An 11,754-nucleotide genomic window follows, 5' to 3' on the forward strand; every position below is an offset into this window, starting at 1 on the left:
TATGTAAGTTTTCTGCATAAGAGAAAAAGATTGTGATATATTTTAGAAATATTCCTATAATTGGGGCGCCTGGGTGGGTCCGTTGGTTAAGCCTCTGACTTTGGCTCAGCTCACAATCTCGTGGTTCATGAGTTGGAGCCCCACATCCGGCTCTGTGATGACGGCTCAGAGCCTGGAGCCTGCTTCAGATTCTGTATCTCCCTCTCTCTGCCCCTCCCTGCTTGCTCTTTGTCTCTCTCTCTCTCTCTCTCTCTCATAAATAAAAACATATAAAAACTGTAAAGACATATTCCTCTGACCATAAAAAGCCAACTCTTTATTTTTAGAAACCTGCATAAGTACAAACCTGAGTGGCATTCTATTTACCCTTTTATTAACTGCGATTTCTTTTGAACATAAGAGTTTATAGGAATCCTTGGTAATTACTAGTTAAGAATGTTGAGCTCTTATAATTCTGGAGGGGAGCCATTTCAAAACTCAACAACAATTTTGAAAGGCGTGGGATCATCCTTACACTAAAAGGGATTTTTAATATTAAAAGTGCCAAAGGGAGAAAGGAACCAGGTTCTGGTTCAAGATGTCGACGACACAAGAGGATGGTGAACTCACCTCCTCCCAGGAAATCGCTGAATCTACAGCTACATGGGGAACAATTTCTTCTGAAAAACCAAAACAAAGCAAACCAAACAACCCAGAAACACTGGCCGAGCGACTATGTGTCAGCTAAGAGAGGCTGGGACACAGTCTTGCCACAAACCCCACCCTCAGTGCATGGACCCACAGTCAGGAGGGAACACAAAAGCTGGACGTCTCCTTCAGGAGCTAAAGGTTTGAACCCCCTATCGGGCACCCCACTTTAAACACCTGTACCTGGGAGACGAGCCCCCAAAACGCTTAGCTTTGAACACCCATGGGGGGCTCGCACTCATGAGCCCCACAAAGCTGTAATGATCTGAGAAACAGCTCTTTAAAGGGCTCACTTTTTTCGGATTTAGCCGCCCCAGGGCCCAGAGCAGAAGCCCTGGGTAGGGGGTGCCTGGACTTCATGTGGGGGAGCCCCACGTGCATGTCTGGAACTTCCCCTGAGGGCAGGCATCCTGTCTGACACGCATATGGGGGCTGCCCCCGATGCTCTCCTGGGTCAGAGACTACCCGGTGCCAGCTTAGCGCCCTCCCTCTGCCTTGGGTCAGGCCGCGGTGGCGCCATCTTTTTTTGGTTTATGTGTTTGTTTTTATTTTTTATTTTTATTTAAAAAATTTTTTTTTAAATGTTTATTTACTTTCAAGAGATAGGGAAGAGCATGAGCAGGGAGGGGCAGAGAGAGAGACACAGAATCCACAGCAGGCTCCAGGCTCTGAGCTGTCAGCACAGGGCCCGACGTGGGGCTCGAACTCACCAACCGTGAGATCATGACCTGAGCCGAAGCAGCCGCATGCTCAACGACTGAGCCACCCAGGCGCCCCTATGTTTGTTTTTACCCCAGACTCTTTTCTTTCCTGGTGGGGTGTCATGTCTACAGACTCCCTGTGCCTGGCTCTAGCTGTGGCTCCATCTTTACACTTGCCCCCTGCTGCGTTCCACAGCCCCAGTGTCTCTTGGAGGAGAGCTTTTACACACCTCTGGTGCCCCAGTTTTCACTTGTGGGGCCCTGTGCTTTGCAGCTGCTGCAGGGGACCCCCCCCCCGCCTTGATCACCTGCTGGGGTAGCTAGGGTGGCTGGAGGCGGGGGTGGGGGGTGGGGGCTTGTATTTCTGGGTCCCACAGGCCTGGGGAAATCAGAGTTCTTGGCCGGCGCCCCGCCCCTCCCCTCCCTTCCCCCCCAGGGCACGGGGCCGACAGCAGCCTGAAACACACACTCAGTCTTTCTGTGAAAGAGGCCTATATATGCTTGTCTTGGAACTTCCGCCTGAGGGGCGGGCTTGAGGTTTGGCAGACATCCAGGGGTCTAGGTCAGTGCACACCGCCTCTGTGCCTCTCCTCCCTTGGTGCAGCTCTCAGGTATCTCCCATAGAGGCGCATACACTTGCCTGGAGCCCCGATTTTGTGACGGCTGCCCAAGGGGACACATCTAGATCACTTAGCACTGGGTGGGCTTATGGTTACGGCCCCATAGGACTATTTGTATTTGCATACTTTAAAAGCCCGTACCTGAGGGTCTGGCACACCCTCAAGTACTAGGAGCCATTACAAATAAAATAGGCTGCTTGGACAATCACAAAAGTTTGAGAGACAGGAAGAGCTAGGACAGGGTTTGAACGATAAGGTCATCTCTTAGATGAGGCCACTCTTCAGACGGGGAAGACCTGGCTATTTTATCTAAGGCAAAGAAATCGATACAGAGAGTCAAGGGAAACGAAGAAGAAACAGAGGAATAGGTTCTAAAGAAAAGAACAAGATAAACCTCAGAGAAAAACCTTAATGAAAACTGCCAAAGGGATACAAGTTAATAATTTACTAAGCTCAATATCATTTTCACATAGAAACATAGGACGGCAATGGTTTATGATAGGATTGGCAAGTTCCCCTTGCTTCCTTCTAAAATGACATCCCAGTTGGCACTGTACCTACAAATTCACCATTAGAAATTTATTTGTTCGGCTTTTATTTTACATCTTCTTCATAATAAATTGAGAGGTTTTACACAGTAAATGGATCTAAAGTTATAATGATAGTAAGCAATTTTTATTGTTTTTGACTTGATATTCATTGTAAAGGAAAAACATTCTAGTAAATTTTCATCAGAGGAAAGTGGAAGAAGAGATAACAGAGCCAGGAAGTTGTGGGCAACCAAGAGACAACATGGAATATTCAGTTTTTACTTTGTCAGTTTAACTACCTCTTTTTCATTCTCTCCCACCACACTACTTTCTTCTTTCTTTTATTACAATCTCTACCTTCTCTTTTATCAATATCTGCAGGTAATCAGGACATAGAGGAAGGATTCCATGTGCACAAAAGCAGTAGCTCTCATCCTTGACTCTCATTAAATATTAGACTCAACTGGGGCAGGGAGGGGGGGATATTTTTAAAAGACTCCTGACAATGACCCTTCTCTTTCCCCCTTCCTTTGGGCTTCTTGAGGGCAAGAATCAGTATTTCAGACATTTCCCAGCATGTAACACAGGGCTTGGCATTTGTTTAACACATACATGTGGCAGGAATTAATGAGTTGGTGGCAAATGAAATTACTTAAAGGAGAATGAATCAGGTTATGCTGCAGTAACAAAGAGCTCAAAACTCACAGTGGCTAAAAACAAAGGTTTTTGTTTCTTACTTACGCTACCTGTTCTTTGTGAATTTTGCAATGTCATGCTCACTCCTGGCTCCAAGCTGGTCACTGTCTGGAACACTAACAGTTGCCATCAGAGAAAAAAAGATGCATGGCAAATCTTGTACTTGATTTTAAAGCTTCAGCTTGGAATGAGCTAATGTATGTTACATAGCTGCTATGAACTACAAGTTTTCATTTATCTCTTCAATCTCCTGACTTTTATCACTATTATTATTCCCATTTTACAGATGAAGAAACTGAGGCTCAGTAAGGTTAAAGCAGCTTGCCCAATATTAAGTGGCTCTCATTTGCCCCATATTGGTTCGAATGCCCAAGTTCTTTCTACTAATCCTCATTTTCTGTGACTGAGATTTTTAGTCCCTGCCTAAAAGTTAGTTGCATTTTTTGTGTTGTGATCATATCCTTAGGTAATTCCTCTGGGTTTTTTCTACTTACTGCCAGCTGGTCTATAATCTAGCATAACTTTCTACTTCCTAAGACCTGTTTTGCTTATTTAAAAATCACAGGTGTAAATACCAAAATAAAATCCGCATGTTCTCTGAAAAATGTTCTTTGGCTCTCCACCTCTGGGTTGACTTTGTTTTCCTTTGCATTTGTCTCATTTTTTTGGACATCGGCTCCCCCCTTCAGGTTCAACCATAAAAGCATAAACCATAAAAGCAGGAAAAAGTAACTGTGGGGTTGAGGGATGTGAGTACAGCCTTCTTTGCTTTTGACAGTGGTTTCTGCAATAGCACTTAAAGCAACACACCCAAATTCTTGCTCTTTCTTCTTTTTTATCTATTTAGGAAATGAGAAATGCTGAATGCCTGTGATTCTTACATTAGGGACAGGAATTTTTCCGGGCTTAAATGCTCAAGAAGCACAAGAATTGAGTTTCTCTTTGCAACACCAGCTCAGCGCCGGCCACCAAGGTAGGCACAGTGCTGGGGCAGGGCTTAAGAGGAGGGGGAACATGGACTACCGATTCCAACAAGGGACCTGGAGTGTCCCGACAGAAAGCCCTGATTGTCTTCCCAATTCTAGCAGGGACTTCCTGAGTGACCTCCAGGGTGCCCCTCCCTGTCTTAGAGCGACATCAGCAACGAGATAAGGATAAATAATACTGGCAAAAGGAGAGCTGCTGGGGAAGAGGCACAGTCAGGACAGTCCATTCAGGGGGCAAGCAAGGAGCACGTTTTTCTGACAGCTCAGAAAAATTGTATTCCTGCTGTCTTCCTTCTTAAGCTACATTCTCTCTTTACTTGTCTCTGGCTCAGAATTTCAATATAAAATAGAGTTTAAAATATTGGGAAAGAAGAGATGTGTGCCTTGAGCCTCATCCGTATTTAGGACAAGCCAGCAGGAACGTGCTACTGTAACGCGGAAATAAAATAGTTGTTTTATTCAACACGTGAAAGTAAAGGAATGCATCACAAATCGTTTCCCCGGTTCAAGGGTCTCAAGCTGTTCCGTTCAGCAACACCCTTCCCCCTCCAAATAATGTATACGTGGTGGTGGGTTTGGGGGTGCTGATACCATGGGAACAGGCTTCCCTGGCCCAACAATGGGACTCAGTTAATAAGTCTGTCTCCTGTTCACCATCTGCCCAAATTAGCCTTTATGGGCAATAATAGTGATAGTTTCTCATCCGCCCGCCACTCCCTTCTGCTTCTTTCTCAATTTGTTCAAAATCAAGATGGAAGACAGGCGACATACTGAGCCCATTCTCTTTCAAAGTAGTACACTCGTTTTGTTATCATTTGATTTTTCCGATTTGGATGCTAGCTATCAAATTCCTATTATGAAAGGAAAAGATTTCTTCCTCTTACAGTGTCCTCCCCCCTCACGCCCTGAAGCCCTCATCTCAATGTAACTCTCTCTCCCCTTCGATATAGTTGTGTCACCATTTTGAATAAATTAAGTCACACCTCTAGTCAATAATTCATCCTTTGCATTATGCAAGTATAATCATCAGTTGAGCTGTATAGTATACAGATTCACCCCAAACTCTCTGGCGGAGCTGTACATTTTCCCTCAGTATTTTCGAACATCTTGGTTGATCTGCCAGTTTCGTGTTTCCCTCTCAGGAGACATCACTCCTGGATCTCCTGCCCAACCTTCCTTGCCTGATCCTCTAATTAAGAAATGTTTTTTCTTCTCCATTTTCTCTCTCTTAAGAGGTTTTCAGCATTATCGTTTAACCCTTCTAGTAGTAAAAACAGAAAGAAAGAAAGAAAGAAAGAAAGAAAGAAAGAAAGAAAGGAAGAAAGAATCCACTTACTGTATATTTTTAATTTTAATTTTTAAAGATTTTCTTTTTAAGTAATCTCTACACCAAACATGGGGCTCAAATTCACAACCCCAAGATCAAGGGTTGCATGCTCCACTGACTGGGCCAGCCAGGCGCCCCTGAAGTTTTAATTTTTAAAAGTTCTATCTTGTTCTTTAACTATTTCTTTCATATATAGTTCTCTGCTTTTAGTCCTAGTCTAGCAGCTTCTCTTCCCTTGCTTAATGTAAGCTTCATGAGGCTATGGACTTTCCCTGCTTTGTTTGTTACTTTATGTTCAACACCTAGAACAATGAGTGCCTAGTAGGGGTTCAATAAAATCTTTGAATGAAAGAGATATTTCTGTTAGCTTATTGCACATTTTCTACTTCTTGAAGGTTCATTTTCCTACAAGTTGCTTTTTGCTGTTTATTCTGGCCTAGTTTTCTAAAATGTCTGGTGTCCTTTGGAGTCTGTTAATAATTAAGAGTCGGTAAAGCATGCGACTCTTGATCTAAGGGTTGTCAGTTTGAGCCCCATGTTGGGTGTGGAGATTACTTAAAAATAAAATCTTAAAAAAAATAATTAAGTGAGGTACTAAAATGCTAATTCAAAGCTCCCACTTGGATGGGACCTGTCAAGAAGAAGGCTTTGCTACGGATGATCAAGTTGGGACTCAACCATTCCATTGTGGGAAACACATGTGTCAATATCTCTACATAACTTCTCTTTGGCTGATCAATTTTCGCGTGGGGGAGTTCTCCAAGCTCCTGTCAGAGGTATTGATTCCTAGCTGCCAGCATTATGGGAGCTGAGCAAGAAAAGAGGTTGGTGGAGCTTCATCATTCAGTTTATAGACTTGAAGGTAGCTCACGTTTGACCATGGCTTTGCCCTATGTCCCAGATAATTCTGATTGAGCTTCTTCAGAGAGTCAACCTCCAATCTTCTGCCAAGTAGAGAGGGGCCATCTCCTAGCTACACAGGATGGGGAAGGACGTTTGGAGATGTAATTGCTTTTTTAAGACTTTCAGTGAGGCTTTCTGTCTTCGGCCCCAGCTTATATCCTTGCTCAATTAGTTTTCTTTTTTTTTTTTTTTTTAAATTTTTTTTAACGTTTATTTATTTTTGGGACAGAGAGAGACAGAGCATGAACGGGGAGGGGCAGAGAGAGGGGACACAGAATCGGAAACAGGCTCCAGGCTCCGAGCCATCAGCCCAGAGCCTGACGCGGGGCTCGAACTCACGGACCGCGAGATCGTGACCTGGCTGAAGTCGGACGCCTAACCGACTGCGCCACCCAGGCGCCCCGCTCAATTAGTTTTCTATTGCTGTTATTAAAAAAAAAGAAAAGAAACAATACAACCTTAGTGGCTTAATACATTTATTATCTTTACAGTTCTCTAGGTCAGAGGTCCAGTATAGTCTCAGCTAAAAATGAAGGTGTCAGCAAGGCAATCTTTCTGGAGGCTCAAGGGGAGAATCTGTTTCCTGCTCATTCAGGTATTGAGAGGATTCTGTTCCATGCAGTTGTGGGACTGAGGTCTTCATTTACTCACTAGCTTTCAGCTGGAGACAGTGTTCAGTCTTCCTTTGTGGTTCATAATGAAGGCTAATAGATCACAGATGTTTTGTGTTTAGCCATTTGGTGTTTATTTCTATTCAATCCACTTTGGTCAGCACTGCAAATCTGCTTGATAGTCCCTCTCTCTCTCCTTTATCACACTCCAGTTTATTTATGTGGCATATTAGTTTCCCCAGGCCGCCAAAACAAATTACCACAAACTTGGTAGCTTAAAAAACAACAGAAACTTACCCTCTTACAGTTCTGGATGCTAGAAGTCTGAAATCAATGCCAAATCAACCTTGACATTCTTTGGTTTAGAGCTGCAACACTCCATTCTTTGCCTCTTTCTTCATGTGAACTTTGTTCCTGTGTGTCTCTCTATATCCTCTCCCTCCTTATAAAACACCAGTCATTGGTTTCAGGACCCACTGTAATCTGTGATGATTTCCTCTCGAAATCTTTAGCTAATATCATTTGCAAAGACCCTATTTCCCAAAACGGTCACATTCTGAAGTTTCAGGTAGATGTGAATTTGCTGATGGGGTGGGATGTGTAGGTAGTCCAAGTCCGAGAAGACAATAAGCTTTGCCCACATTCTGACTACTCCAGCCTTGCTGGTCTATGACATGAAACTATGGCACTAATTTATATCATCCCCTCGTTTAGCCTACTTTAATTATTCTTTCAAGCAAGAGATTAGATTTCTCATGCCTTGTCACTTGTTTTGAGGGAGTATCATTGAGCTCTAGAACATTGTCTATTAGTTTTTTGGAATTCTCACTTAATTTGTCCAAATATCACTATTTTACAGAAATTCTTTATCATTGATAGTTTGGGATAGGGCCATATCCTGTGTTCATTGTAGATGGGATTCCCTTCACTACATAGTTTTGTTTTGTTTTGTTGATTTGGAGGCGTTCAGTGAGGCAAATGTAGACATACATTCATGCTACTACCTTTACTGAAAGACCACTTTTTTTAAAGGGCTACATAATACCTTATGGGTGGATCGCAACCTATTTAACAATTCCCCAATTACCCTGTTGTTGTTTTCCAATTATAGATAGCACTGCAATGGACATTGTTATATACATAACTCAGTGTGGAAAGACCCTGTTGTTTATCTTGAAGTATCTTTCTTACTATTGGGAACTCTGGGAAGTCATACATGCCTTTCTCTAATGAGTGGAATGACAAGGGTGAGTCTTTTCTGCTGATGCTCTTCCCGGGTTATCTCTACTTTTCCGAATAACCAGTGGCGATTCCACCTTGTAATTAATCCACAGGGAGGACGAATGAATCTCCAGTCTTGTCTTGGCTAAGTCCTTAGCAAAAGTATTAGGGAAGAGTCACTGTCTTCCCTCAAATACTTCCTGTCTTGTCAGTTTTCCATATGAGGCCCATATCAGAGTTTAATGCAGAATGTCCTTTAGTAAGAGTAGTTTTCTGGGGCACCTGGGTGGCTCAGTCGGTTAAGTGTCCAACTTTGGCTCAGGTCATAATTTTGCGTTTCATGATTTCAAGCCCCGCATCGGGCTCTGTGCTGACAGCTCAGAGCCTGGAGCCTGCTTTGGATTCTGTGTCTCCCCCTCTCTGCCCCTCCCCTGCTTTTGCTCTCTCTCTGTCTCTCAAAAAATGAATAAATGTTAAAAAAAATTTTTTTTAAAAAGAGTAATTTTCTTGTCCTTTACACAGAACAGTCCATGCAGATTTAGGATCGATGGTTAAAGGCCAGACTGGTTATTAAAATACTGAAATATTTCTATACCACTTGGTAAATTTTATTATAGCAATAGCGATAGGCATTTATTTAAACTATAATATATTTTAGTTATAAACTATTTACTATAAACTATTATATACACTCACTAGTTCTAGTGAAATATTGTAGAATATCTCAACAACCCTTGATAAATGGCCACCCATCGTAACAACATCTGAGAAATAATGATAGCTCTATAACCAGTTGGCCAAAGTCCAGGAAACAGTGCAGATAGATTGTGTGTTTTTTTTAAAACTGTCTGTGATTTGGGGGAATGACCAGTTTATCTCATCCTGGAATTATAGTTGCTATTGCATCTAAATAGTGTTTTTTATTTGTCTTTTATAGTTACCATGTTGTAATTCTTGTGAAAGTGTATACGTTAATGTTTTGAAATGTAAGGATTTATCACAAAATGTTGAATAGAAATACCTAGAATGAAGGGACAACAACGTTTGGATTTGTTTCTCAATATTTCTTTTAAATATAATGAATAGGAATAATTTGGATCTGTGGGAGTATAAAGAAGAAATGACATCAAAGTCATATTATTAAAAGGAAAAAATGTTAAACATTTTATTAGACTAGGAAACATGTTCTGTTAAATCTTATGATTTAAACAAAAGAAATTTGTGGTCCTCATTAAGGAAAAAATTTTTAAGTATCAAGAGTGGGAGCGCCTGGGTGGCTCAGTCAGTTAAGTGTTTGACTTCGGCTCAAGTCATGATCTCATGGTTTGTGAGTTCAAGCCCCACATTGGGCTCTCTGCTGTCAGCACAGGACTTGCTTTGGATCCTCTGTCCTATCTGTCTGTCCCTTCCCTGTTCACGCTATCTCTTTCTCTCTGAAAAATAAACATTAAAAAATTTTTTTAAGTAAATATCAAGAGTGAGTGAAATAGTGAAAATTCAGAAGTTCAATAAAAATTCAATAAAATTTTCAGAAGTTTGAAAAGTCGAATTCTTGGGGCGCCTGGGTGGCGCAGTCGGTTAAGCGTCCGACTTCAGCCAGGTCACGATCTCGCGGTCCGTGAGTTCGAGCCCCGCGTCAGGCTCTGGGCTGATGGCTCAGAGCCTGGAGCCTGTTTCCGATTCTGTGTCTCCCTCTCTCTCTGCTTCTCCCCCGTTCATGCTCTGTCTCTCTCTGTCCCCCCCCCAAAAAAAAAAAAGTTGAAAAAAAAAAAAGAAAAGTCAAATTCTTGACAAAGTAAATGAAGTCACTTGAAAATCCTAAAAAATAATAGACATTTTTAGGCATGAATATCTAATAGAACTGTGAAAAAAGAATAACATCAATATAGATATGTAATTATAATCTGTATTTGTAGTCCTGGCTTGCTAAAAACATGTGTACTGACAAGAGGAAACTACTTTTTGGAAAACATAAATCAAGACAGTAAAATTTCAATCATTATTGATGATGTTTCAATTGCTCTATGTAAATATAGAGTAATTTCCTCTAAATGAAAAATTCAGTACTTTGAAGAAAATTGGAAACATTTTTTCTTTTCAATATTGATGTAATAAGCTGACATAAATATGTCATAAAGAGCTGACATAAATAAGATCTGAAATGCTATGAAAGTTTTTGTTGGTGGTGCCAGAGAGAAATGAAATATGTTGACATAAAAAACTACTGAACTTTATACATATGTCCTAGTATAATGTTAGGAAGAAAATATGGAGTTTTAACCATAATTTAAATTTTTTCTGAATATTTTAATTTGGTATTAATAACCATATTCAATAATTTCTGGATGATGCAACTAAAGATATAAAACATATATTCCCAATAACTTTATATATACTATTATTCATCAAATATACATCAGAGAGAATTACTCAATATTTTAGAAGAGATGGGAAGTAAAATAATGAAAATTAGAAAAATATTTGAACCCCAATTGGCAGCTTTGGAAATTATGCCATTATTAGAAATTATGAAAGAGGGTAGTTAAATATTTGAGAAATGAAAAAATTCATTTTGAAATGAATTGGAAAATTAGGGCTTTTAAAATGTCTTTGGTGAGATGTAATGCACATACCATTAAATTTATATTTTTTAAATGTATAATTCAATTGTTTTTAGTGAAGAAGAAATGATATCGGCAACGAATGGTGGTCTAAAACATCTGATGTGTAAAAATAAGGAAGCGTGGGTCCTTCAATAGTGTTCTTTTTCAATATTGTTTTGGCTATTCTGGGTCCTGTGCATTTCCATATGAATTGTAGGACCAGCTCATTTATTTCTGCAAGGAAGTCACCTAGGATTTTGATAGGGATTGTGTTGAATCTGTAGATCAGTTTGGGAAATATTGCTCTGTATTAAGTCCTTCAATTCATGAACATGGGAATTCTTTCCATTTATTTAGGTCTTCTTTCTTTCAACATTGTTTTGTAGCTTTTCAGAGTACTGTTTTATATCTCTTTAAAATTTAATCATAAGTATTTCATTTTTTTTCAAAGATATTATGAATGGACTTATCTTCTCTTTTTTAGTTTATTTATTTATTTTTGAGAGAGAGAGAGAGAGCATGAGCAGAGGAATGGCAGAGAGAGAGTGAGAGAGAATCCCAAGCAGGCTCTCAGCTGTCAGCATGGAGCCCACCGCGAGGCTCGAACTCACGAAAACAAGAGATCATGACCTGAGCAGAAATCAAGAGTTGGACACTTAACTGAGTGAACCACGTAGGTGCCCCTGGAATTGTTTTCTTAATTTTATGTTGGGATTATTCATCGCTAGTGTATAGAAATACAATTAATTTTTATATTATCTTATATCCAGCAACCTTGATGAACTTGTTTATGGTTCCAACAGTCTCTTGGCAGATTCCTTAGGGATAGCCTGTATACAGTATCATATCACTTGTAGAGAGTCTCACTT

The sequence above is a fragment of the Lynx canadensis genome, chromosome D4, assembly GCF_007474595.2.
Source record: "Lynx canadensis isolate LIC74 chromosome D4, mLynCan4.pri.v2, whole genome shotgun sequence".
Lineage (NCBI taxonomy): Eukaryota > Metazoa > Chordata > Mammalia > Carnivora > Felidae > Lynx > Lynx canadensis.